A 26,538-nucleotide genomic window follows, 5' to 3' on the forward strand; every position below is an offset into this window, starting at 1 on the left:
GACTCCTGTGCAAATCCTCTTAGCACATACAAGTACCGCTCTTTAAACTTTGTACCCTATTGGTTCTCCTTAAACGTGTGAATCAATAAACACGCCTTACCTCTTCGTACCGGAAAAAGTTCCTTGATAAAACCCGTAGCAGACTCCACAATTATCACACACTCAGAATGTAGAGTTCAAACGGACGCCTTGATGATACGCAATGTCCACAAACAGTCGCAATGAATAGAGTTTATCATTGTTATTGTCATTGTTTCAATAAGGCTTCTTGCTTTCCTAATCGAATTGCAGAGGGTCAAGTATGATGGCAGCGTACTGCTGCCAGCTGCAACTCGCACGCTACCAGGTCGATGTACTCGTTTCTGTACAAAAGACCACTCGTAGCTTAGGGCTTTTCAAGGTAAACCCGATTTATGCCACTGGGCTCTGTTTCACAACCGCCTTGGCATTGATGGCCAGCCAAGTCGGTTAAGTGGTAAGTTAACACCGATAGCTGCTCTCTCCGTCAAATGGCCCGGCTTGACAGCCAAGCGTTTCCTGGACTACTGGAGAATCGCCATCGCACCCGCCACCGTGCACAATGTGGGGATGGACGAGGGTAGAGCAGCGGTGACAGTAGCCTCTCATCGACGATTCGGGTAGTCATCCAGCGATCACTCCACTGTGGCTTTGTCGTCGTTGTCCACGCTCAAATGAGTTGCTGTTGGGAAAACAGCGCATGATCGACTAAACTATGCCAGAGCTGCTGCTGTTGCCACCAACCTCCCTAGCCCCTGAACTCCTATTACCTTCAGCCACAAAGTGGGTCTTATAGAGTGCAGTAGAAATCCAATCCATGCCCCATGGAGCAGAGTAGTCCTTTCAATCGTCTTCGGTGGACGAAAAAAGGAAAACAGAATGATAAAACAGACGCAGACCCCCATCGGCCTTTTCGGCCATCTACTTACTGGGGCGGTAGCAACAGCAGTAACGGTCATCAACATCGAATGGACTTCAAACAACTGAGGAAACAGCATTTTCTAGATGCTATGATGGTTTTGTTGACGTTGTTATTGTTACCGTTGGCAGCTGCTGGTATTCGACGCTCAATGGTTTGCAAGTGATTCCGCAAGTAGTGCTTTAACCCACTGAGTACATCGTACCACGAGAAGAAATTACCTTCTTTGAGGCCGGAATTGGAAATAACAGGGAGCATATGAAAGTCTTGTGGGTTCCACGTACTGTAATCCAATGCGTCAATACCAAGAAACGATATTAACGGCTACCAGTACTATCGAAGTCGTTATAATAACTATATTACTAATTTTCCATTTTTTATTTCATCATCCAGTTGTTGGCTCCCTTTAGCTACAACATAGATCGAAGATATTATTATGTATTTCAATGTAAACATGTGGTGTAATGAAGAGTGCCTTACGTACTACCACATTATATATCATCTGACTGAATGGTCTGGCCTGCCTAAACGATATTATACGTTAATGGAACTCAATATGTTTTACTGTGTAATGCTATAACATAATTTATTCCCATTGAAATCAAGCCATTAGCTTTTAGATAGGTCGAATAGTATGGGTTCCATAATCAGTGGGGGTAAATCTCCAGTTAACTACAAGTGGGCACGGATGAATTGATATACAGAGATATATAATCATATGTCCAACCAGATAATTGTGTAACAGCATCTGTTTACTTCATTTACCTACCGTTAAATTGTTCGGTTTCGAAGATAACTATTGCAACGGTTGTAGTTTACTATATGTATTTTTGTATAGCTTTTTTTTTGAAGTTATGGCTGAATACATTCACGCACAGCGTCGGTGACCCAGATTGCTTCTCTGAACGATTTGTCTTCGAAAGCTAAATGTGAAGTCAGTTTTGCACCAACGAATACGTTGTGAGTCACGCTTTTATACATGTGCCTTTTAAAGGTATTATGCAGACAAGTGCGGCTTGACTCCAGAGATAATTGTAGAGTCTTACCGTTGCGATAAACGACTTCGAGAGTTTCATCTAATTGCTACATAAAAGACGCCCATCGCGACCAGACGGTACGCCTAGCAGAAAATAGCTTATCACAAGTATTCTTTTCTTCGTTGAGAAACAACACACGATGTATATAGTCCAACAAATGCAGCGTTGCTTAAGGCGGTCCTAGTAGTGGTAACTTATTGATATTCGGAACCTGCCTATACCCGCGCTCGTTTCAGCTGATTAAAGGACTTCAATGGCGAGGCAAAGCGCAAAATAGTAGGGTCAGCTTCGGCCTCCTACAGGCGCAAACATCTGAAAAGCATTCTGCATTTCGCGCAGGCGCAACATGGGCCAGTTGTTCCGCCTTCGCAAAATCTCTTTGAGGTTAATTACAGTAAGAACGAGACTATGACCGTTAGGATAAATGATTCGTTTATCCTGTTCACTATTCTTATGCTACTCTCCGCATCGCGCGTCTCTAGCTTGCAAGCACCGCCTTATGAAGACGGGCCCGTGGCCGCATGTGGTGGTGAATGTCTGGATTCAGAATCTTGCGAAAACGGCCTCCTTTGTCTCAAAATCCGCTGGTTTCCGGCCTTGTCGTTGTCAAGGCATGGGCGCTTGCACCCCTGCTACTTCGCGGCTACGTTTCATTGAAGCGGGCAGCCTTGAGTTCCTTTGTTCGGTTCGGTATCGTATCCGCTGGCGACGCAAGCAGTCCCCGAATCTCTGTTTGTCTGCGTGGCCCTAGTTTGCGGGAGTTCGCGGCGGAGGCTATAATGGATGCTGTGGTGTTGCCGATGTCGCTTGTAGTAGGGAAATGGGGAAGCGAAACGGCGAAGAACGCGGCAACCATTTTAATCAGAGAAAAGCCCCATTAAAATTGCATTATCCGCCGGCCAGCAGAATTTGGTGGGCAGTGCACGCGGCGGTGCGCGGTTCCGGCTCTATGTTCTACGAGTCTACCGGTTTCTCTGCTTGCCCCCTCCGTTCCGCCTATTCGTTAGAGACACTAACTGATATGAAAAATCCAATCTTTGCCGGCTTACAAAACCCTATTTTCCCTTGTTCCCGTCAGTGTCGGCAGTGTAGTACAGCGCAGGCTGATTAAGTTGAGTTCGGCGCTAGTTCATCGTTTGCGGAAGGAGTTTCAAGTTAAGTTAACTATAGTACGACTCGACGCACTATAGTAGCACCACTCGTGTAGGGAGGATGCCGCTGATACGGCTCGGTATCCAGTACTTTGAGTTACGGCAACTGCCACGGCACTGCGTAACGACGCACAATGCTTTGGATCAGAAGGTCACTTCAGCCATGACAGTTGGCGGGTCTCAGTGGTCAAATTCAGTGAAGTGGGTAGGACTCAACATTGTAAACTGAGGAACTCAGGCTGCAACGAGGAATGGTTGACGAAGGGAAAGTCTACTGAGGAAATTGCCATCAACAGAGTACTATGAGCCACAGGATGGCTATCATGGTCGCCGTCCTAAATCAACTTCCAAAACAAGTTTTCAGCCAGTTGAAATGGCTCGCCCGCCTTACTTCATGATAAAAGCGTTTCTGCCTTGGGCAATGTAGTGAAGAGCGCTTAGCGATTCAGGAGTGACCAGGCCGCCGAACGATAAGAAACGAGCTGAGATTGGGAGAGCCCGGGAGGACGTTTCGACTATAGTTGGTGTTGGGTGACACTAACTGCTGTAGTAAGTAGTTAGTATCGGATAGTTTGCTAGTCGACAGATAGAGCGTTACTCTACGAAACAATGCATTGTTATTTAAGCCAGCTGTAGGAGTCAGATTATTGTATTATACAAAAATAATTTGCCAGACTGAAAGATCTTAACGTTAATCAATAACGCCTAATGAGCCTTGTGCATACCAGGGGGCAAACAATGCTCGACAGCTGTCGATCGAAAACGTTGCACGTAGTGCAAGCTTTGAACCGAAAAGTGACTACTGAAAACTATATATAGGATACTCGATCTCGCCAGAGCTCTACCTATGAATATTACATTCAAGCGATGCGCAGTAAAAGTTGAATCGTAGATGCAACGTAGCCGACGTTGGTCTGTGTACTGAAGACCCCCCCCACAACTAGTAAATTTGGAAATGAAGATCTCATTGTGTAGAAACGTAGATATAGTTTGGCTTATACAGCTGAGCCTTTTGCTAGGATAGTTAGAGATCATTGATTCAAGTGTTTTTATAATAAAATCGTACACGGAAGGTGCGTTTAAACAAAACAGTTTTTTTTTAGCTCTCGGCGTATTTCTGTCCTTGGCATCTCTCACGTTTTCTGGACCAGAAGCTCTCAGAGTTTACTCGACAGAGGGCAGCAAATCGAAGCCTTTTAACCGTATAGGTCTATAACTTAGTATTGCGCTTATTCAACGCCCGCAAACTACACTTCGAGGCTCTAAAAAAAAAGACGCGAAATTACCCAGGTCAATTGTCGAGTGCGGCAGAACTGACCCTTTGGAGCATCGGTTTCTGATAGTATTTGCTTTGAATCGCAGCGCCTGCCGCCTTTTGCTTGCCAGCTGCTACCTTACCAATAGACGATGAATAGTTTTACCAAAGCTCGTGCCGCTCTTTAGGTCTGAAAAATATGATATATTCCGAAGTCACTGTGTAGGTAACCGAAGGACTGACCTGAGCCTTTCGTGGACCAGCTAGTTTCTGCTAGTGATATTGAAGGGCTGAGAACAATTTATTCACGACTGGAAATCTCAGATGTTGCTTACATACTGCACAAAGTCGTCACAGGTAAGCCGGAAAGGATGTCACCGACCGGAGACTGACTGGAACAGCATCAGGCAGTACTAAATAAACGAATATTTCGCGCATTTTGGCTCGAGATACTGTTAGGTGTAAGTTAATAGTTATTACGCATCTAGTTAACGATGCAAACAACAAAATGAATCCGAACCCGTGTACAATTCGAGTGAACCTATTCTAGTATGGAACTTTTTTTCTATCTAAACAAATTGCTAGTAACTCTATAGGCAATCGGTATGTTTTCACTGCGTTATCAGCCCCTATTGAGCTTTATCTCACTAAAATTTATTTAGTTATCAGATATTATCGTCATGTGAAATTCGAAGTAGTCTGGTATTCGTCTTAACCTACGATAATCATTGGAACATAGGAATCTAGCTTCTCTGTGATCGCCGCCGTCTAACTGAACACGACGGATTAATGCTTGAAACATTATGATGAATGTTATTATGTAGATTGAAATGTAGTTTGAAGCTGTTCCCCGTTTGTGATTTTCTAGATGAGGGGTCGAACTTCCTTCACGGTTTCACTGCCAGCCAAGTTCCGTAGTCTGCTGAAAAGATCGTTTCGTCGGAGCGTGTCGAATTGCGTTTGATATTGAGCTGTCGGGAATATCAACAGCAGAGGATTTCCTTAAGTAGTAGAAGAAGTTCCCATGAAAGTAGGCTCAATCAGTCCTTTCCCCGTTTCTAAGCTTAATTTGGCAAAAAAAAAAAAGCAGTTGGTAAATCGACAGACGTTTGAGGAGAGGTTATCCGATGCGTAGTCATACGCCATCCGTTAACTCAATACGTCACTGTCGACGATATCAATTGCCGGGTAACTTTTCTCTTCGTATACGTTGTCTTCCGCTCGTGTTTGCCAACTAATTTAAGTAGCTACACGTGCGAGAACGCTAGTGCAATTACCACGCATATAAACCATGCTTTTATCTGATCTTTTCGAAAGCCTCGTTATCAAGCTTTCGCTTTTGTTCCATTGTAAGGTCTTGCGTAGCATATGCGAAATGTGAACATCCCTGGGTCCCTCCTTATTCCGGTCCCTATACGTTTCTATGTTATTGAATAGGAGTCAGTTCCTAGTTCTCTAATAAAAGAAGTCAATTAAAGGCTTACACGCGATCAACCATTTGTACATTGTGTCACTCAAGTGCCCTTCAATGTAGTCCTATTTCAGAACTTAGTCGAGTCAAGCAATTGATTCTGTCGTCATGCTCGTAGTGCTCCATAGTAAATCCAGTGTGTGAACGCTTTCTATCCTTCTTGAAACTATATATATATGCTATAATATAGCTTGACAAAGATCGAAATAGATTGGTTTCAACATAATTCCTCTCGACACTGAGGAGAACGGCCATTTCTACCAATGGGCTTCAGAAAAAGCAAGTTCGAAATAAACTGTATCCGTATAAAGTCTCGGCTTTAACACTTCGCGGACGTTTCAGTATAGGTGGGGGGGGGGGGGGGGGCAATCAATTATGATCTGTGTGCACCCACCTAAGTATATGCGACCTTTTTAGTTGATCTTTCAGCTTCACAGCGCTTTCACCCATCGTTACCTACGTAATAAAGCACAAAGAGTATGTTTGCATAGAAAGTTTGGTGCCGGCACTTTATTTACACTTGAGTTAAAAAAAGCAACTGAGCGTACTCGTCGTAGACAAGCAGCCAGTACAATATCTTGGTAGCAAAGAATGCCTACGAGCTGTCTTGAATGTCTGGCTCGGATGTGTATCTCTTTTATGGGTCCCAAGTGATTACGAATTAAGGGAGAACCCTTTGCGGAATCACGTCCTGACTCCTCCCCGGAAGGGATGTATTTGATTTTGGGGCACCGATGTTACTGGTTAAGGCCTACTTCGTCGAACAGTCACAAGTAGTAGCTAGAGTTGGTGCAGCAGGCGTCACGAGAGCTTCGCTTAAAATCTCGACAGCTCAGGCATTGGCTGACCCTTTTGGCACTGTTCTCTTGGCTAACTTTTCTGTCTCTTCAGCAGCAGTACGTTGGCTGGCCGCCGGCTGTTCCTGTCCTTAACGCAGGACTCGAGGTCCTTACTCTACTAGCCTCCGCAGCTCTTCTCCACTACCTGAGACCGCGGACCTTGACATGCCACACTATTTCTTCAGCTTACCTGAAGCTACTCTATAGACTTCGCTGCTTTGAGCCATATGGATTCGATTTGTTTCGAAAAGTTTTAGGCTCGACTTTTGCCTAAGTTGACCTTGGGAAAACGAAAGCTTAGGCAAAAAAATAACGAAAAATAACGCTCGCTATGCTTACACAGTCATATGTCAGCACACACACGACCGCGATCAGAAAACGGTGAGCGATCCCTAGTGAATTTCGTCGAAAAATGAGAGACTTGCCGAAACATAGGTGTCTCTAATGCAGAGGCCCCTAAATTACATCAGGATGAACTTCTTCGACCCGCGACCCGATTGGGGGTAACTTTATACTCCAATAGGGCGACAAAGTGCTATCGAGCCAAAAAAAAAAAGCCACTATAGAAATTTTCGGTATCACGAAAATAAAGTAGAACACAGTGGATGAACGATGGAGAAGGCAAACAAATCAATCAGCAGGTTGTCGACGGGAACGCAATCAAGAAAAAACTAATAGTAGTTGGAAATTGTGAAGTTTCTAACCCAGAAGGGTTTCCTGAGAAAAAACGGACTGGTCTAAATGGGAATTTTGGTCGTTCGACGTAACCGTTCCTTTATTGAGCGAAGAGAGTCGCACGAAGCGGGAAGAAGCAAGTGAGAAAATAGATACTATATGAGTCTGAAACGCGTTATCCATTTTCATTTTATCATTCACTTTAATCGTAGTAATATAAATACATATTATACTATCACACAATGCGATATTCCCTGGATCAGAGCAATACCTACAGGTATGTTGAGGGAATTTAGGAAATACACACGGTTAGCAATGTTTTCGACCGGCGACATCACGTAAAAAGATCAAAAAAAAAAAAAAAACAAAAAAAAGGATGAGGAAATAGTACATACTATAGCTTTCGCCTCGATGCGTCGACCAGAAGAGTAGCTAATGATGGAATAAGTGTCACAAAGAACGATTATTCTTAAAGGTTGAAACGCCTTTGCAAAAAACGTAAATTGAAAATCTTCTTACCTCAGCACCAGATATTGGCGACTACCGGTAATATATTTTTTCCTACCCACGAAACTTTCGGAGATACCCAGGACTCGCCCCAATATATGTGACCCCATCATCAAGTGCATATATAAACATATATCACTGCAAACATATATATACACTGGCAAGAAGTTGATTCAAACTAACAATAATGATTATGACGACATTATATCTCTGTCCGAGTTTTTTTTTTGACTGCGATTATAATCATATACGAAATGGGCACCGAACCCCATGTGGATCTTAGACATATCTTTGTATCTCTTCAGTAACAATGCATTATGGTGCAGTTTTATTTCTCATTGCATTATCCGCTGTCGCCTAATATTTGCAGGTCGTTTCGATCGGACACGTAATCGCTTTGGCCTGAGCAACACATTTGTGCCTTGATCATTTACAGCTGATGACCACATGACCAAGTTCGGTGACAGCCAGTCCGCATAGTCAATGTAGAACAGCTGTTGAAATCTATACCCCGGACCGATGATCTGAGGAGAACCAAGACGACTTCAGACTAAGCAAAACATTTACTAGAGATGTTGAAATAGATATGTCTGGCGGTGCGAGCTCAAAGCTCATGAGAAATTTCGAAATAACATTTGATCTGCTATGGCTTATGTATAATGACTTACAGAACAACGTATTATAGCATGTTTAACACGTGCCATTTTTGTTGGGAATATTGAAAAAGGTATACATGTCTGACTCATTCCCATATTAATTCGCAGCTATATAAACATATTGCAAGATCCTAATTAATATATCTGATATGAATTAGGTTTCGAATCGAGACCCTATAACTCTTTGCTTCAATACAAATTGGATATATGGCGTGCAAAATGCAAACACTTTAAGTTTCCATATTTTAATCGCGAAAAAGATCGCTTAGTTGAACATTCAAAATAGACACCTACGTCTATCCTAGGTGTCACAGGCGGGACAAAATCAAAGTTCTGCTTATTTTCTAAAGGCTAAGGTCGACCCCCCTATCCGGGAACATATATTGCCAAAAACATGCCACACACAACAAGGGAGTCTATGATCTATAGATAAGGCATATAATCTAGGATTTGACCTACATTGCCCTCTGAGCTAACAAGATCTATCTATACCATTAGGTCATAGAACAGAGAGGTATGTGGCTGAAGCTCCCGAAGATCCGCATGTTTAGAAGGTTCTTTAAATATTTTACTTTATTTTGAAGGCAGGTTGGGAGAAATTCCTCAGCCAGGGCCAAAGGGAAGCTCTGCAAATGGCCAAATGATTTGTGCCATGATGTTGTCTTGGGCTTCACAAATGAGAGCTGAGTCTTCCCGAATCGCGATAACCTTCTTCGTACGTTTTACTATATTTCATCCAAAATCATCGAGAGCACGTCTGAAAATAGTACAAAAAAGTTAGTTGCTTACCTTGGGGTATCCCAGTATTTAGCTGGCCTGTATTAGTATATGAAATAATTACCCGTAGCCTGGACAAAATGTCGCTAGGCTATGGAACTGCGACTTTGTATTAAAGTCTGATCGCAGTTTATTTTTTCTAATTAAGATGAGCACGGGCAGCTGTCAGGATTATGTACTCAAACATGTTTAGACCTTCATATGGTGCCAGCCCTGTGAAATAGATAATAATCTCCCATGAAACGATGTTACTAATCAACCATGCTGTAGGTAATTCGCTTTATGTAATGAACCCTAATAAATGTCCAGTACCAACCAGAAATAACTATCTGCGTTCATGCCGTTGATGGCAACGCTTTGTCATTGCCGTCGTATAGAAAGAGGACAAAGATCGAGCCGACACAACCCAAGAGCACAAATCTTGACGTGTGCAGTCATTGCGTTACATTCGTTATAACTACGTTAGAGAACTAACTTCTGTAACGCAACAATACGCTAATCAAGCTTCGACTATTAGTCTCTAGAAGATTAACAGAAATGGAATAAGCTGTCATCGTACCCTTTCTAAAGATACCACTCATGTTAGACTCTATATAAACTGCGTTTGTCCAAATGCTATTTGCGTGTTTTTACTTGGCATCCAGTCATCCGTGAGGAAAAAAACAGTGGAAGAGTTAAGTAGAAGGAGGATGTCTGCTCTTGCGAACAATAACAGCATCTCGACGGTTTGTTTGACCTGGCTTTTTCTCTGCACTCAACACAAACCTGACGTTAAGTATTTGGGTGGATCGACAGATGCTGAAGGCGGCCGTAGGCGCAAATGCGCGTTGAAAAAATGCGAAAACCTGAAATGGGCCTGCTGCTTACTTCTCTAAGCCATTTTCTCCACAATTTCCTTTAGAGAGCGAACGAGGCGACACACTCACAAAAAGATTCTAACCGTTTACTACATGATGACAGGAACAAGCTCAGTGGCTGGCTAAGGGACCGACCAACGAAATTGGCGCATCGGATCTTTCAGAGACAGACAAAGAAAGCAAGTCACACGAAAGCAACGATACGACGGTGACCTTAGCCGTACCCCAGCAGTCGCTTCTCTCCCTCTCCGGAAGTCGTCTCAATCTCTTCGTTCCCCAAGCCAGCCTCCCCTTCCTGTGACAAATTACAGGCACGTTACCTCTGACAACGGCCGCTGTCTGCGACCAGTTTACGGCTTGAACGAGGACACGGCCACCACTGCCTCTGTACGGCCGAAACACATCCCTGGGTCTGTTCTTCGGCGACTTACCAGTTGACGCTAGACCTAGTGCGATAGGCATGGCAGCAGCAGCAGCAGCAGCAAAAGAAGAAAGAGAAGCAGAAGGAGCAGTTTCAAAAAAGCTGGCTCAAACTTTCAAAACTTGATTACTGTCGCCGCTGCTATGGATGCCGCCCGTGCCCTATACGACTACCCCCGCTGTGGTCCGTCCGCCCCACATTATCCTACATGTTCGCAGCCCGTTCGGTTCGGTAAAACCGCATCTGCTTCCTCGCTTTTTCTTTTTCTTTTGTCTCTCTGCGCAATGCGACATGGTTAGAAGCAGAAAAATAAATGTGAAGAAAAATCTTTTTCAAATCATACTAGATTACAGCCGAACGTCGCCGAAGCCCCCCATATCTCCGCATATTATTCAACCACTGCAGACATAGGGACTACCCTACTTCTACCCAAGTCAACTGATTTCGGACGCCACTGGCGCGACCTGACCTTGTTTAGTGATTCAACTTCGATGCTGTGTGGTGAAGAAACTATTTTTGGAATGGGGAAAAACTAGCTGGGTATGGGTGACTCAAATCCAGAGCTTACCGTCGTCGTCCAAGCTCTCCTCTTGCCCTTTGCTACACAGAGCTTTTTCTGTGTCTCTCTATGAATCTGTTTGGCTGTACCCTATCGGTCTAGTAATGCGTACCCATATTACAAACAACCTCTTTTTCTTTTACGGGAAAAGGTGAATAGGCACACGCATGCGTTGTTTTTACACAAGACCGACCACTTTTTCTCATGTCGAAGGCTTCTCGAACTACAACTCGCATGTATTCACCTTCATAATGGAGTCTTCTGGCGAGCATCGTTATTGTCGGCGTTGTGGTTGTGTCGTGTTTTCCAGCGGTGGAAGGTAGAAGGCAAACAGGGAAGGACGGGAAGTAAGCCTGCTCACCTCAACAACGTCCCAAGTAACACCTAATGATCCTGCGATGAGCTAGTCAAAAAGTCATTCTGGTTAACTAACAATGGTGGTAGTAGGACCACAAACATAGAGACGTGTTTACTTCTTCTTCCTGTATGTCTTCCTCCTGATGACTTTATGTACGCTATATGCACATACCAGTTGTATTGTCACTGCAAAGGACTACTTGAAGTATCTGCGTAGCGTGCGTTTTTCAAGCGGGTCAGTTGTTGAGGTTTTCTGTTTAGGTTAATATGGGCCTTCGCTCTCCCTGTCTCCCACTCTGTACTATTTGTGTTGTTTGAGTAAACCTCTCCTAGCTTATGCGGCGCTCGATTTTCACTGGGTGAGAGAGAGTGAGTGAGTGAGGGTGAAGCTTCATCCGGGTCCGGAGACGACAACAGCGTGCTTGAAAATATTATTGTTGTTGTTGCCGCTACTGTTGTTGTCCTTCCGTAGATAATGTCGGTCCGAATCCGTGGTGCCACTTGGTAGTTCAGCTGCGCTATCACTCTCCCGGGGACGAGAAGGCAAACAAAGAAAACGAAGAAAGTGAAGCTCACTGACGCCGCATCGTCATCCCTGTAGCCCTCACGAGGCACATGCATCCTCGCTGTCCGATGCGGCTGTATTCGGGTAAGTAGCGGCACTCGTGCATCTTTCAAGGGACAAGGAATTAACGAATTTTTCCTTTGTTTAAGAAAGAGGATGGATACAAATCCATTTTCCGCTGTCGACGAGGACGCTGAACGACATCAGTGGGGCTCATACGTGGATTCACAGGCGAAGGCCGTTGTATGCCAGCAACAGTGGTAGCGGCTGAATGGCGACATAGTTTGCACGCCGCAGCACGCTGAAAGGGCGCCGGTCGCTTGAGCTGGTGGCTAACTCATATTTAATGAATGCTGTTTGCCTTTCCCCTTTTCTACAGAAGCACGATTCCATTTCTTTCCCTCTCATTGTGGCTGCATGCCAGCGAGAGGCTCACGCCGCCCCCATCGTCGCCCCGTACCCTTGGCGCACGGCTGCCTCATCGTGTTCTTTGCCGCAGAAAGCTCCACCGCAAGACTAATTAAAGCGCTGAATAATAGTTGTCAAGTTTAGTACTCATTCCTTTAGTCGCTTACTGTCCCTCATCGCCACTGTTACTGGTTACCGCATTGCAACAACAGTAGCTGCGGTAGTACAGCAATGGCGACCACCAAGTAGCTGTTTTGTGGTAGAGGGATGCGTTGAGACGAGACATGATGTGGCATATGGAAACGACGGGGGAGGCAAAGTCGACGAACGAAAGAAGCCAGTTTGAAAGCTCGATGTACTACGAGCGGGGAAAATAAGCGGGCAGGTTGGATGGGGGCTAAAAGGACCGACCACGAAGCGACGGCAGCACACTTGGAAAGTAGCGAGTGCCTGTGCACACCTGCCATTCACGACTGTTACCGCTATGAGGTTGTCGCCGCCCACTCTATCTAGCTACAACTGCTGATACTGCTTCTGCGACCGCTGCAGGCTACACTATTCAGCGATAGTGGGGCTACGGCGTGTTACCAAACTGTTCTGAAAAGCCGAAGAACCAAGAATGACGGAAGGCATCGCAATGAAGGGTTATTTTCCGGGAAGGGTGGTGGCGTGAGGTGAAAACTGATAGAATAACGACAGCGTAAGGAATGGGAGACAGAGGTGTAGTTTGTGGTGTGAAGCTTTGTCCATGTAATGGCAGTAGTGAGTCAGTATCTATGGGGTGAAAACTGACGGACAAACATAACAGATGGCCTTGGAAGGCGTGATGTGCCTTCTATGTAACCTATAGTTCTGCCTAACAGTCACTCGCACGAAGTGTGCGGCTAAGGAACGGCACTTGTTGTTGCTGTTATGACCATTGCTTTCATGGACGTTTTTGCCACCCTACGTGCGAATAAATAAACCGTCATGTCTTTCGCGGAAGATCTATTTTAATATGTCGGCTTTTGTTGAGAAATGAATCATGTTTCCCTAAGTACGTTCAAGGTTTTTTAATGTGAGCACTTAGTCGCCATATTAGCCTCTTAAGATGTCTCTACCATCTCCATTTTTATAAAGACGCCGCTATTTGCTACCGTGTTCACTAGTCAATTTTTTCAGATGATCTTACAATAATCTATTGCATCGACTGTGTCGTAGCGACTCTGTTATCTTCAACTCGATCGATCACCGCTCCCTACTCAGCGCAGGCGGCACCATAGTTTCGGCAATGAGATAAGCCTTGAAAGCCTTCCGTACATTGCAGCGTGACCACCATCGTCATATAATATCATACGAACTAGTTGCAATGACTGCGGCAGCATTCGTTGCCACCGTTGACGCCGCGACCGTCATAATGTGAAGCTCTTGAGGCAGCTTATATTAACCCTCTGCGCCTACTTCGCCTCAGTATATTGACCACTGCATGCACCAGAACCGCGATTGTGGTAACCATTGGCCTTAACCGCGCAGAAGCACCGGCAAGCGAGCACTTTGTTTTACATGACAGTTAACGATTGCTATAGTGTCATTGCCATTGACTTTCATTTTTTGCTTTGACCCTTAACGGCAAAGATCTCGTTTTTGCTCAGGATATAGGTATGGCTTTGGTGAGCTTCTCCTTTGATGGAAGTATCAGGACCCGAACTTCAGCAACAAAGAACAGGTGACCCTGACAACGACGGAGCCAGGCGAACGCGTCCGTTTGAGTCAGTTAAAGCCGTATTGTCGCGGGAAGCTGACGGCTTTAACTGCGTGCATCGGCAGCGACACCACGTTTATTGGCGAATGTCACACGATGAACGAAAGGAACTGTCAGGGAACGTTAAGGGAAAGATGACGCGAAATAATTGGAAGGTAGGACAAGATCGTTTATTCAGAGGCCTGAGATCACTAGGTGATTGGTATACTCTCAGTTGTTCTCGGTGCGAAATCAATGGTAGTAATGGTAATAGGGTGATCAAGCGACAGCGGAGGATACTTTAAGCCATCGAGGCCAAAGCGGTGCGTTATCTGATGTTGTTACTCCGGTGGAGTCACGAACGTCGTTTTTCGTTACAGGGGCCTATAAGTGCTGTGCGAGAAGGCATCGAGGACACAAGTCATTAGGCCTGTTGGAGGGGTGCATGACTTAAAAAGCTAGATACCAGTATACACCATATTACACTATTACATTACTTATTTCGCCGCACCGCTGCTGCTAGGGGCGGAGCAGGACGTACATAACCTAGATCGTCAATGGCAATTCTACTACCGCCACAATGCAATGAAGATGGCCATACTTCAATAGGGAAAGTATTGACGGATCGGTATAGAAATGAATTACTGAGTGTCAGGCCGCAGGCTTTGGCTTTATGATTAGACGAATATTGTGAATCGAACTAGGACAATAGTCGATTAAAATTCTCTCTTAAAGCTTCAAAGCCATACACGGCTATGGGTATACACTGTTTACGTACACGTCGATGGTAACAACTATAAAGGTAATTTATTATACAATTATGAATGGAGAGGACCTTACCATCCGTCGGCCTAGATCTAAATTTGGTCAATTCAACAGTGAGTATTTTCTGTCGGATTGTCCTCCTCAGTTTTAGCCGAAGCTATTTCAGGATACACATTTGTATTGAATGTATTAAATAATGATAATAATATAACAATTTACGGTATCAAGCAAATAATTGTCCTTAGTTGTATGGTATAATAAACTGTATCAGTAAGACGTATGTGTTCCTACGTGTAGTAAGAGTTGTAGCCAGTTTCCTCTACAGAATCACGTGGGTGTGTATGGAGGTTCTGTGAACGACCATTTGCTAGCTAGCTTAGGCTGTACAGAAATGCTATATGAGATAAGTGTAGCTATTGTATTGTTGTGTGTACGTGGCACTGATGGCTGATCGTCAATTCCTTTTGCGCTCCGTCGTTCAGAGTTTGTCCAGGTGGTTTACGACAGATCAGGTCACCCACAATTATACTTTATCTGTTCTTTCCAAGCAATTCCTACCTACGAACCCACCACTAGATGTCAGGTTTTCTTTGAATTTTGGCAAAGTAGAAATGATTAAAAATATTTTCACCGCCCCTGCTAATCTCACTGATCGCATCCTACTGCTAGCTATGATTGCGCACATGTTGCAACTACTTTGTTCATTATAGGAACGTTTGTGTCGTACTGTGCTTATTAATGGTGTTGGCTTCTATTCAACATGATTATTACCACCGCAGAAGTGGTACCCTTTTAAGATAAGAGTCGACAAATCGACTTTTCCACCTTTATCATTCTATATCAATCTATAGAACTGTTTATGAAAAATCAGAACTAGACAGGCAATGGTAGGCAGGCTACAAGCAGCGGCTACGTACGATTTTTTCTTTCGTCGGAAATGGAAACTTCGACCTGTTCCGCCCGTTACGTTGCCCTTCTAGCTCTAAGCGGTAGCCGAAGGAATACGGAATTTTCCCAAAAGAATGAATTCTCTTTGCTTATTCCTCGCCTCCGTCAACTGACTGCTTTTCACAGTTGAACAGCGGCAGAGAACTCCCAGCGGTGCAGTATATGGAGCGCATATTATAACAGCGGCAGAGTGTCGTACCTTGGGACCCAGTTGTCAAGGTGCTTGAATCGTATGGGGCGTATACCCTTCCGAATGAAAAAAACTGGTCGGGACCCTTTTCGGCAAAAAGGGACAGAAAGTGCCCAGCCACCACGAGGTTGTCCTAGTCAATTTTTATACCGCCATTTATATATCTATATATATATATATATATATACAGTGCTACAATTATGAAAACTATAACATATTTGTGATAAAATCTCTACTACTTTGAAGGTATCGCGTAATATTCATAATGTAATTTGTAGACGGATATTTATTAAAATTTTGCTGCGTTTTCTTTTGTTCGGAACGGATATTCTCAGGGACTATTCACAATATATATATATATATATATATATATATATATATATATATATATATATATTTTTTTTTTTTTTTTTAATGTACAATGCATCAAGTCCATGGCGTATCCGCCCCCTTAAAACGAGGAGGCAAAAACTGACGTTTTGTCGTCGACACATTGAACAAAGTGGACGCCTAACTTACCAATGCTGAACACACAAAAACACAGCCTAGGCGTCGCAGCATCACAGCTCGGGTTTCTGCTTATTTTGGGCTTAGAAATTTGTTCGTACAGTCTCTTTAGCAGTTCAGCAGATACATTCCTACTTCACTATGGAGAAAGCTGGCGCATCTATGTTTAGCCCATATCCCACCACAGTCACGTCGCGTATAAGCTTTACAAATCAACCGAATCAAACTTGCGTCTGATCGTTACTAATAACGTAATTCGGGTCTGAGCAAAAGGCGATTGATCGAGTAAACAGGAAGAAGAGAGCGATACGAAAAGGGCATTTTTTGTATTTGTCTACGGTTATCTTTGTGCGGTAGATTCTATGATAAATGCCTTGCTTCACTTGGCGAGGCACGATCGAGTTCCCGCGTCGTCTAAATGGAGCCGATAACGGCCTGCTAGCTGCGAGTCATCCAGACACCGAGGCAATTAAAAGGATTTTTGATTTTGCGGAACAACTTCCTCCTGACGTCGGTTTCTCCCGACCCATGTGTTCTCCTTCCATAGCGGGTGCCGCTGTTGCCACCGTGTCAGCCGCTTTAGTAATAGTCAGCGCTGCCTTTCTTTGCCGCCAGTCGACGTTCGCGCGCACGTAGTCGTCGCCGACAGCGCACGGCTACAACGACGCTCAGCATCATCGGCTATGCGGCGGTCATGAGACGACTTAGGGCCATTGTTATAATCGAGTTTACTATGCGACAGAACGACGTTGGTTTTTTGTACGTCGCTAGTGGTGTGTTATTGATTCATTTTTTTTCGAAACGATAAAACTCTATTCTTTCATTAATGCGACATACGCTCGCAGACGCAGTCCAAAAGTCGGCATTCAAGTGAGTCTCACTTTAACATTGGCATCCTCCGGCGCTCCCTTTCAAATTACGAGGGCAGCTAGTTGCGACACAGAACGACGCAAATAGTCCTTTAACGGTACCGAATATCGTCACAGCATAGAACAAAGGAACTCACGGCTGAGAAAAAAAAAATAGAAGCGGAACCGCCGTTACTAAGATGTCGACGGCCAAGCCGCGTCGCTGTTGCTTCGAGGCTGATGGAGGCAGGCGTACGGCGAAAATGTAGGGACAGTCATAGTGAGCCTTGTCTATATAGGCAGAGTTGATGTTTTTATGGGGTGAACTGTTAAAAACTACACGCATACCTGCCAGTAGTAACAGTCTGCGTTTATTATTTTGGGTGTTGTTGTTGTTGTTGTTGTTGTTGCTGTCACGTTACGTATCGCGCTTGAAATCTTCTGTCAGCGTCGGCACCGCCGCTTCCGGCGCTGCTGCTGCTGCTGCTGCTGCCATTAGTGGCGCCCCAGCGGTCTCATAAGTTTCACTTGTTTTCAATCCACTGTTGGTTTTATACATTATAAATTTTCCAACAACAATCTCAGTCGTATTATAAAGGACGACAACGTCGACTCCGACGTAGCAAGTAGCAATACACTGGGGGGACTGCTGCACTCGCGTGATCATCGTCAGATTATGCGGGGGACGTAAAAGAATGAAAGGGGACTAAAAGCTGCAGTCCTGAAAATTGCGGTCGTCGCTTACTAGTCGCATCGGCATGTTCTGATGCTGTTTTTGCTGTTGGTGAACCTCTCAACAGTCGTTTTCAAGGGGCGCGATCGTTTTGGTAGCGTGCGCAATAACGCATCAACGTCGTGCGGTAACGTTTGCTGTCATTCGTCCTGCCGTCACTTCCGTTCTTGCTGATACGGCTGATGCTGCGGCGGGAAATCCCGCTTTTTATTTCGTTGCCGCTGTGTCTCTTTGCTTCATCTCATGGATGGCTTGTTGCGCTGGGTTTCAACAACCCAGTTGTAAATACAATACGTGTTTGTAGTTGCTTTGGTGGCAGCAGCGGCGGCGACAGCAGTGAAACGTCGCTGGTGATTGGGAGATTGAGGAGCGTAAGTGAGCGGTGACTCTAATTAATTGTCGTGTGTAAGGTTTGTGATAGCAACAATGGCTACCTTCAGCGGCAAACTATGACACTAAAGGACTACCACAGGGGGATGATGTCCGGCTGCATAGACGGGGCAAGCATAGATGGCTGGCGGCAGAGCCAATAATAGAAGAAAATCACAATAGAAATGATACGAACTGCGTGTCTGTGTGGAACAAACTGGGCACGAGTAATCAAGCACCCAAGAGACCTAGATGCTGGCCAGCCAAACCACTTATTTGAGATACTATTAACACTCGCAAATTGATATCAGCGTTGAATCGTGTCTCGTACATGGCTGACTGCACGTAATGGCAGATGCCTGTCAATGAGGCTGTTGTGGTGGTCCGGCGCATTAAAACAAAACGACTCGATAAGATAGAAACTTGAACGAGCAGTTGTTTGTGGCCAGACTTGAGAATTCCCCTAGAAAGATATGTTTGGATAATGACTGACGTCTGATTGACAATAACGCATATTCACCGTCAACGGTCGATCAATGACAAACGTCCCTTGAGCAAAGCAGGAGCTTTCTTTCTATTGGTTACCAAGCCACAAGAATAGGTTACGCGACCTATCATAGATTGAATAAATCAGTCGAGTTCAACTTAGATAATTAATAATAATAATAGCAGCACTTACCTTATTTAAATTAGTCAGCATTGACTGCTGACTACAAAAGCCAGCAGTTGAGATTAGGTGATTTAAATAACAGGAAGAACGTGCCAAAAACCCACTGCTTACGAGTCCGTAGAAACATTTAACATAATGAGACAATATTATAGTTTGTTCTGCGTCCGAAACACTAGAAATCGGTTGCCTTATCTGTTATGATCCGGTAAACTGAGCCGAGAAAGAACCCTATTTGTTCTTGCGATCCCTGATTTTTTCGCGTCCAGCATTGTTCAGGCATATCGTACCATAAAATGTGCAAGCTGCGGTTTTGAACAGCTACTTCCAAATCTAATATTGATCGCTTTTATGCAAAGCAGGCCCATTGTCGATATTTCGAAAGTCCCTACGATTGTTTTTTGTCGAAAAAGAAGGTTACTGTTGTGCCGTTTCAGCTCGCGTAAAATAGCAAAGTTTCCACGTTACTCTTTAGTACCTGATCCCCCCAAGGACAACACTCGATGTAAGCTATCAACCAACCGAACTTGAATTACAGTTACGCGTGTTTCAAACAAGAACCTGCCTCACCTTGCCGTCACTGTTGTTAACTTTCATTGCCTAGATGGTGGCTACCAATTCTCTTATGCTACGAGAGTTCTTATTACTAATATTACCAGTACCATCATGCTTAACGGCTGTAGTAACCCTTCGTTTTGTTCATTGTATTTGTGTATGTTCTTAAACAAAATAACCAATGAAGGGCCGACTGGTTAAAACCTCACCATCGATAAATTATCGGCATAGAAAACGTGACCCGTTTCACAAATCTGTCCCCTCTTCATCATCATCATCATCATCATCGTCGCATGACGATTGCCGCTGTAGCATTGTAGGGAGCAGTCGTTGGGGGCATCGCTGTCGTCGCTCCCTTTGCCCTGATCTGATCTGAAGAGCTGAGCTTAAAATAATATCGAGTTGCGTTCACCTGTCAGTACTGTTAATGCTGCCGTTGCCGATGGGACGTTTTCTTGACGATTGGTGGTGGTGCTGCTGCTACTGCTTTGGCTGTTGTTGCTATTATTATTATTATTATTACATGGGAACAGCCACCATAAAAAAGGATCGAAAAAAATGGAGAACCAGTTCAACAAAATGCGTGAACACGCGGTAAGAGCACGATTCATTCTCTCGTATTCCTCTGATCCGCTGAAGAATTGAAGTAGCAGAATTCGATTTAGTAGTACTACTACAACTAGAATATTGTAACAAAAGCAACCACAACAAAAACAACAGGGAGTAGAAAGGGAATCATGTTCTCCCCTTTGAATCACGATCACAGCCATAACCCCTAACCGACCTCTTGATCCCTTCATCCGCAGCAGCAGTTCCTGTTTCACCCTGTCCCTGGTACTCTGGGCACATCACTCTGCCGCATTTGCTGCCACGTTACGCGCGTCATTGGGCTGTGACGGCAACGGTGTGCATCAGATGAAACAGGCAAATTCAAGGTAAAGAAATTAAATTGAAGCTGCATAGAACCGCAGCCTGCATCACCAGTGGCGCTTTTTGTCGTTGTTGCTCCGTTGGTGTGGTCACCGTTATGGAACTTATTATATTATTATTGTCAATGTTGTTATTATTACCAGATTTCAAGATGAAATTATACTATTTTACCCGACACCGGTTGGACGGAAATGACCAGAAGACAAAGAAACCACCAATTCGAACATCAATGTTGGCTACATCAACAAAAATAGTAGGAAAATCAAACGCCCGGACGGGTTAGCGGCGAAGACACTGACACTCAGACACATAAAGCCCCTTTGAGTTTGCCCCCTGTCTGTAGACAAAATTCGGCACGAGCGCTCATCACTAGCAACTGGTTTCCTTTCTATTCGGTCTGCCAGCAGTTTGGAACTATTGGGTCAATAGTAAACACTGTTTCTGTTCTGACTATCGCCTCTGCAGACGAATCGAGTGCTTCGACGCGTGCAGTAAGTTGCCCAACTGTGCACTTTTTGCTGTCATTGTGTTGCCTACGGTAGGCAACACCCGGTCCGCTAAAGTTGGCGGCCGAAGCTCCCGTCCCTGCTGCCAACGACGTCGACATTGCTCTGCGGTGGTGGAACGATGCTGTGTTATGCCATTCTCTTCATTTCTCGGCTTCTGCTGCTGATGCTGCAGTTGTTGTGCATATCGGACGACGTAATCCAGCGCAGAACAGAGATGCGATTTATGTAGGAAGGAGTTGCATTGGGCAAAACATGCTGGAGGAATATTATCGCTGTTACAACAAACATTTCCCCCCTTCACTACAACTACCGTCACAGGAAGATAAAATTCTAAAAAAACACGCACCCCGGTTATTTCTACAGGTCCACAAGTATATATGAAATAAAATATGAAAGAAATTTGCCGGTTTTTGATGATCCACATTTGCCCGTGAATTTGTGACGACAGCTGCTGCTGCTGCTGCTGCTGCAGACACTCCCTCGTTCACCGATCCGCTCTCTCGGTGTTTTTTGCTTGTTCCCCTTCTCTCCGCTTCCGTGGCGGCACAAGTCTTGTAGTTGTTGCTGTTGGTAGCGTCCTTTATGAGCATTCACCCGAAACGGGGTTTGGCGAGAACAACTGTGCACCAATGTTGTATTGCACGCAGCTTGGTTCTACTGCAGGCGAGACTGGACGATGACGATAGTGAACAGTTGAATGCAGTAGCGCGGAGAACGGCTTGGGGGCGTCGAAGGATTGGGCATGGGGACACCAGCCCATCACAAAGCATTCCATTTCATCTAAAAAGGAATTAAACAGGAATAAGCTACGGGATGATTCTTCGAGTCACATAAACCAGATTGGCTCGAAAGACTGTTTGCGGCCTGCTTATAAACCGGCAGACCGTAAGTAGTCTCCAATTATACAGAGACATTTTTTAAAAGCCTTTATAATATTTCATCGATAAATAGCCATTTTAGAAACATCTATAATGCCAATAAGTTTAGGGTTATGCCTAAATAAACTATACGTATTATCTCACTGTACTTTACTTATAGAGCCTGTCGCCCATTTCTACTCCTAACGACATGTATGAGTCCATTAACTAGACTAAGGAAAAATCCAGGACCACTTTGTCTTTCTCGCACAAGGAGAAAGTGTTCTGTTATTTGTTCGCCACCGTAGTATATTTGTAGCACGCGAACTGCGTCGTGGCACTGCATGTCCTAGGACACGTTTTTAAAAACTTGAATGTGACAATGGCCTCATTGGACTGTCACCTACCTGACAACTCTCAGTTACCGAAAAAAATTATTTTTTGTTACTACTAGAGGGTACAGAAGTGATGCAGAAGTCTTTTGCTTCCGGCTAGAACCACTCACCTGGGGCCTTGTAGTTGGCCTACGTATAATATAGCCAGGTATAACTGTTTATATTCAGTACTATTCACGTAAATCAGATGGTTCAAGTCGTGACTCGTACCCGAATCGCGTCTCATAAGCCGACGTGGGAGTGTTTTCAATTTTACTTCTGAGTAAATTCTAGAAGCGGTAATATTAACTAAAGCAATGCTACGTCAAATATATAATAAATCACATGCTATCGATAGAACTGAACAATTTTTGTCTAGGCAGTTCATATATAGAACTCTCCTTTTTTTTTTTTTATTTGCACAGTCTTGGGGTGGGACACGATGAACCAAATAGCAGAACCTATTTACACACATAAAGCTTGAGTTCCTGCACTCACGTTTAAGAGTAAAAACTAGCGCTAACTGAAAGATAGGATCCACTGTAGATTGAACGAGATGAATACACATTTATACAGCGTACAAAATAGGGCCATAGCAAACATCGTTAAAATGTTTACCTTTCTAGAAACGAAACTTGTTTTAGATATGTATTTTAGCAAGTTCAGCCTGTTTAGCCCAGAGGACCGTATCTTCGCCGTAATAAAGTCTTCTTATCGGCACACGCTTGACAACTCTGGAAATCTGTTGGCGAAATTTGTCGTCATTGTTGTCGTTGCCTTCCCAGTCTAAAAAGGCTGTTTTTCGCAAACCAACCACAACTTTGGCCTTCGGTATCGATATCGGAGGCCGCTAATGAACAGAATAGCAGACACCTTTCTACGCAGCGGGAAGAAGCTGAAGCAGGTTGCTCATCTACTTAAACGAATACCTAAACGTCGCCAATGCTGTCTGAATATGCGTGAATCGTGAGGAGGGTCCCCGCTGAGGAGGAGGTTGGTGGCATTTTTGCGTAGCCATAACCGCCATTTTCGCTTCTGCTGTCCCATCTGCGGCAAATTCGAACGCAGTGTGTATGCAGTGCAACGAAAGATCAAAATGTCAACATGCTGTAGCAAACACTGAAACGGAATCACGAATTTGAAGAACACCCTAAACGGTCGGGCTAAAGTTTCAACGAAAGAGTACCGGTGTTAGGAAAATATTCGGTCGAAGAATCCAGCGAAGCTGCCGAAAGGAGTACGCGAGAGACTTGTTCGGTGTTGCAGTAGGACGCTATTGAAGTCTCCGATGTCTGCTATGCTTTAACTCCGGGGATTCGTGGCGCTTGCAACTACGATGTTGTATTTAGGCAAGACGTCGCTAGAACTGGTACAGGTGGGTAGCTACGGAATCTGCTAATCGGCCGACGTTCGAGTCCGTGACAGCTGCTAGTAACTAGCACGCAAGCCGCCTTCCGTCCACTGACCCGTTATTCGTTTTGTGCTTCATTTGTACTCTTATTTTGCGATTGTGCTGATGTTGTTAGCGGTAACGGCCACTGCGACAACCACAACGAGGCTTCGTACCTCGTCGATCGCCGCGATGGTTGTTATCAACATACCGTTAGACGTTTAGGCCGCCATGCGTGAGAAATTCGCACGAGAATTCGGGTTACTTAAGAAAATCCCTCTGACGCCGAAACAGACGCGTTCGTAAACAGTGTAAAATGGGAAAGAACGAAGCGTTCAAGTGATTTGGAAAGGATGATTTCGTCGTTGTTGCTGATGCGTCACGAAGCTATTGTATAGAAGGTAGACATTGGCCACCATTCGGTACGTGGCACAGTTCGGTGTGCCGATTAATTCCGATGCGGACAGAATTGACTGCCACGGAGTCGACAAAGCATATATATACGTCGAGAGACTAATGCCTCCTAGTTGATTCAGCCTTGTCCTCGTTGTGGTGTAGTGTGTAACGTGTGTGCTTGTTAAATTTATGGGACAAGTGGTCGTCTAGGTTCGAATCCGGTTGTAGACACACACGCTTTCGTGCTACAAGCCGGCGGTGTTGAAAATCGCAATGGCGGTGCCGAAAGTAAAAGAAAACTCGAAGTTACTTCGGCTTGAGAGCCATCGTAGAAGGATTATGTAAAGTATAATGATTAGAAGCATACCAATGAGGACCGATAAGTATACAGGGAGAAAAATGACGCGATACAGGTATTCTGTGATGAAATTAAGCCTTTAGAAATCAGTTACTGAAAGATAGTGAATAGCCATTCTGTAAAAAGAGACATCCTGAGATTTTCTTGTCAATGTACGGTTATATAAAATGATACAGACCTCCGTCTACAGGGTGGAAACCTAATGATAGATTTCCAGCAGCTTCAGTCTTTAAACTAAGCTCGGCAGATCAACAAAAGTAGAAAATCTTACTATAGAAGTGTAGATTCGTTAACTGAAAAATAAATGTCGACATGAGAATCATTTTTGGTGATTGTTTCATAAATCAAAGATGACACAAGCCTTGAAAGTAGCCTTAAAAAGCTGTAGGACACCCATAGAAACATGAAAACAATTTGGAGTAATTCTATTGGAATTTAAAGAAAAATGTACGCTTACAATGTATAATTCAAAACGGTTTTATACATCTGGAAAAAGCAAACATAACTTATTCATCAACTGCGAAAAACTGCAATATCTTTATTTCAATTTAATTGATTACCTTGAACACGTGATCCAGTTATACGGGTAAAAGATTTATCCGTAAAAGATATGATACACCGCATTTCAGCCATGGATTCCAAGGTTGATTCAATGCTGACGTCACGATAACCCAAGCATTAACGAACAACCCAATCCTATTCACCCCGATGTGCTGTACTTAATGAACTGCTGGGCCAATAAGGGCTCAGCGAGAGACTGCAGTTTACATTTGAACGACGCCTTCAAAGACTGTAATGGTAGCGTTAAAGCACACGTGTAAATTTGGTTCGCGATAATTATAACGATCATAATAGTGATAGTAACGAGTGACTGATTATGAAACGTTTTTTATATGGGGGTAAGCGAGCCCCCATATAAATCCCCTGCACTCTAGTGGCCACCTGGGGGTTCAGGGCCCAACACACAGAAACACTTACGTTCTTTCAAACGCCACGTTCGGCCAAATGTCTATAGGAGAAGAGTAGTTTTCAATAAGAATAGATCTACTACGGCTCGAGTCGCTAGGTAGCACATCTCGATTTGTGGTTAGCGGAAAAAAAAAAAAAAAAACAAACGATAACAACGAAAATCTAGACAACCATAGATTTCAGACGACTTAACTAGATACAATGTACACGCAGGTGTTTCTCGCGTCTAGTTCTGGACCGATAGCCCTGTACAACAAACGTAATAGCTATAGAAGAACAAGGAGTTTTTCAGTCCAAGACTACAATCTATCTATATAAGTAGTTGATGCAAAGACCCTTTGTTGCGAAAACTTTTGTTAGATAGTCATCGCTATCGTCATGGCCTCGTAATAATTGTCCATGACTATTATGAACGTCATCATAAGCTAGGTTGAAGTTGTTGTCTATGGTTAACTTAGTAAAAGAAAGAAAGGGGGGAAGAACGGAGAAAGCAGATCAACTAATCAATTGTTTGCTGGAAAAAATCGTGAGATCATGTCGGGATTCGATGATACCTAGGCTTAGCTTCTTTAGTTTCATACGTATAGATAAGCAGATTGCGAAAATGGAAGATCTCTCTTGCTTAAGGGCCGAGGCGAGGAAGAGTTCAAAAACAGTACGTACCCTGCTGATCTTAATGTAAGAGCGAGTGGTTGCTTGTTTCACATAGACTGACTTAAATTAGCTTTTTTTTTTTTTTTTTTTAAATCATAAAATTCTACTATAATTTGTTCGTTTTGTGTCAACGCAACCCGAATTTCTTCAGGCTGGGTCCATTTGATACTTTGACGAGATCATGCTTGTACACTTCCAAATTCAGTCCCGTGGTGTAGAGCGAGACAGAAACTAGTTTCGGCTATGTGTTCAAAGATACAGATGTCGATACAACGTAAAAAGTACGAAGTCATAAGTTTGTGAGCACGCCAGAAAACGAGTGCTGCT

At 44.1% G+C, this 26,538-nt stretch overlaps 1 protein-coding gene and 1 long non-coding RNA gene across 3 annotated transcripts in view; one reads left to right on the top strand and one right to left on the bottom strand.

Moving 5' to 3' along the window:
- The window catches only part of LOC111252659 (irregular chiasm C-roughest protein-like), a 160,561-nt gene that overhangs the window by 43,800 nt on the left and 90,223 nt on the right, over nt 1-26,538 (top strand). The gene's annotated exons all lie outside the window — the stretch shown is intronic.
- On the bottom strand, nt 6,258-23,859 carry LOC147755126 (uncharacterized). Its single transcript, XR_015330128.1, has 3 exons — nt 23,063-23,859; nt 21,618-21,993; nt 6,258-9,285 (listed from the first exon to the last, which is right to left on the bottom strand). It is a non-coding gene; the product is annotated as an uncharacterized LOC147755126 (long non-coding RNA).

The sequence above is a fragment of the Varroa destructor genome, unplaced genomic scaffold (genome assembly GCF_002443255.2).
Source record: "Varroa destructor unplaced genomic scaffold, Vdes_3.0 BEIS01000006.1, whole genome shotgun sequence".
Lineage (NCBI taxonomy): Eukaryota > Metazoa > Arthropoda > Arachnida > Mesostigmata > Varroidae > Varroa > Varroa destructor.